At 38.9% G+C, this 2,986-nt stretch overlaps 1 protein-coding gene across 1 annotated transcript in view; it reads left to right on the plus strand.

Annotated features, from left to right (window-relative positions):
* LOC107084014 (complement C3-like) overlaps nt 1–2,986 on the plus strand; it is an 84,236-nt gene that overhangs the window by 41,708 nt on the left and 39,542 nt on the right. The gene's annotated exons all lie outside the window — the stretch shown is intronic.

Raw genomic sequence — 2,986 nt, forward strand, 5'->3', positions numbered from 1 at the left:
GCTGTTGCCCTGTCTTACATAGCATGTCTGTGTTGCTGTTGAAGTTAATTTGTCATCTATGAAAGACCCAAGATATTTATACTGATATACAATTTCAATCTCTAGCCCGTTTATAATGGATGTAGGGGGGTCGCAGGTCTTGTGCCAAAAATCGATACACATGTCCTTTGTTTTAGTGACATTCAGTTCCAGCATGGCTTCCTGACACCAGTTTGTGAAATAGTCCATGATGGGGCCATGTGCTGTTTCACTGTCCTCCAGCAAGCTCACAATGACAGTATCATCCGCAAACTTGACAATGTGGCGATTGTCAATTTTAGAACGACAATCATCAGTGTAGAGGATGTAAAGAAGTGGAGATAAAACTCAACCTTGAGGATAACCTGTAGATGTAAAAGACGGTCCAGAATGATGGTGGTTTACTCTCACTCGCTGGGATCGGTTGGTGAGGAAATCCAGTATCCAGCCGGAGATGCTAGAGTCCAGTTGGAAGCGGTGTAAGCTTTTGCACCAGTAGGTGGGGCTGGATGGTGTTAAACGCTGAAGAGAAGTCTACAAACATTGTCCTGACATGGGTTTTGGGGCCCTCAAGATGTTTGAGAATGAGATTCAATAGGGTTATGGTTGCGTCCTGGACCCCTATATTTGTTCTGTATGTAATATTAGGAGTTCATTTAAATTTAGGTCAAAGAAATTAATACCATATGAAAACAAAAGTCAATATAGAATCCTCACAAGGATAGTGTGACATTTTTGTGTGTGGACATGTTTTTGTTATCCTGCAGTGACAATTTCCCAGAAATATGCTACAGTTTTGGGACTTATGTGTACTTGTGGGGGCCAACATCTGCTCTCAATGAAGATAAGTTCTATTCTTGGGGTGGTTAGGTTTAGATCTAAGGTGTAAATTGAGTTTAGGTAAGGTTTAGAGTTATGTATTTGTCGGTGATGGCTAGTGTAGGGGGCTAAGCCACAGAAATTAATAATATAAGGGTGGAGGTCAAACGAAAGTCCCCACCAGCATAGCATGACACAACATGTGTGTCTGTTCTAGTATTTAATACATTGTGGGGGATGTGCACTCATTCGCTGGACTGGCTGTGGCTGACCCTGATGGTTTTCTTTAATATATTCTTTTTGCATTGATCTGCCTCCCATTTTTTGTCACAACCTTGACAAATTGAGGCCCGTCTGTGGTTTGAATCCCTGATATCTCCCTGTCTGTATGGCCATATAGTGGAGCAATTGTGGAGTCCTGGTGATCAGGTACTTGCTTTATTACCAATTATTAGTTCTCCCTTTCAAGCTAAATTTACAGGCCCGTTTACAATCCTATGCCTGCTGTCAGACAACTTTCTCATGTAAATTTATAGAAACCCTTTTTATACTGTGAAAGTTACAGGATTCGGCTGTGAAAGGTGAAAAGAAGTAGGTTGAAAAGGCTGTCTCTGTAGCTTTTATCTATCTTTTATCTTATCTAAAGAAAACTTAAATATGTGTTCTCATTGCATGTCTCTGACTTTTTTTCAATTTTCAGTGAGTGGATACGGAGACAAATTACAAAGAGATTGCTGTTTGGATGGTATGAAGGAAATCCCAGTATCATACTCCTGTGAGAGGCGCACTGAGTACATATTGGATGGCCTAGCATGCAAACAGGCTTTCCTGCATTGCTGTGAAGAGATGAAAAAACAGAGAGATGAGAGAAAGGCAGAAGTTCTACACCTAGCTCGCAGTAAGAGTTTACTAGAAAAACAATTGGTCCCTGCAAGTTATTCTTAGTTGCAATAAAAATTATTCCTTAAGTCAAAATCAAAACGTCAGTTGTTTTTATTTCTAACTCAGGTGAGAAAGATGATGGTTACATTGACAGAGAAATAACAACACGCTCTAACTTCCCTGAAAGTTGGCTGTGGAATGACATCCAACTAAAATGCCCCAAAGACGATCAAAACTGGTAAGTAGGACACAAATCAAGAAACTGTTCCTAGTTTTAAATTCTATCTTGCAAAAATGATATTTATTTTTTTTCTTGCAGTACGATTGTGTCAACCGAAATATCTAAACCCTTACCAGACACAATCACAACCTGGCAGGTGACTGGCATCAGTCTGTCAAGAACTCATGGTATGCTCTGGGTGTCTGCAGAGCTTTTTTTTTTTTTTGCTGTTTTACTTTGCAAAGTTGTAATAGAATTTTCAACAAACTCTTAGTCAAGTTTTTCTTCTCTTTAAATAGAGATTTATGGGATTCATTACACAAAGCAGGGTTAACAAACTCAAATCCTCAACTCGGATTTAACATAGGGTTGGAAACTCACATTTTTCAGTTTCACAACGGCTGCTGTGAGTTAGTTTAGTCTACTCTGAGTAGGTCCACTCAGATTTGAGCACGTGCGTAACAAATATTAAAAGCCATTATCAGTGGAGTGCCGATTTGACAAGTCACCATGACATCAGGCAACAGGAAGTGCCTATTTTACACCACTGGAACTAGAGATTTAATGCAGAAATAAAAATAATGTAGAATGTATTTAAAATACAGAAACAGCGCTATAGCTGAAAAGTACAAAAGGGAGGAAGATGGTGAAAGAGAAGATTGCTGCTCAAGTTAATGTGTAAGTTTATATATGAAGTCCAATAAATGGACATTATTAGCGGTTATCAGTCCAATCCTAACCTAAAGGTAATTCCTTTTTACCGTGAAATTAATTAATCTATTCAGCTTATATATCATCTGAAAAGAAGACCAGGTTAGCTCTGGGGAGAATATTACTAGAATAACAGAGACAGAGGTTGAGTAAACTCTCTTTGTGAAACGGAAAACTCAGAGTTTCCCTGATTTCAGATAAACCTGCTTTGTGAAAGAGACTTATGGTCTAGAAGTACTGCAGTACAGTGTGTAGTCTTTGATTACTTCCTGGTTCCTGAGTCATATGAGCAATCCATCTGTGCTCTTAACATAGAGCACAGACGTATTACAAAAT

Source organism: Cyprinodon variegatus, unplaced genomic scaffold (assembly GCF_000732505.1).
Source record: "Cyprinodon variegatus isolate N-32 unplaced genomic scaffold, C_variegatus-1.0 Scaffold90, whole genome shotgun sequence".
In the NCBI taxonomy this organism is placed as follows: Eukaryota; Metazoa; Chordata; class Actinopteri; order Cyprinodontiformes; family Cyprinodontidae; genus Cyprinodon; species Cyprinodon variegatus.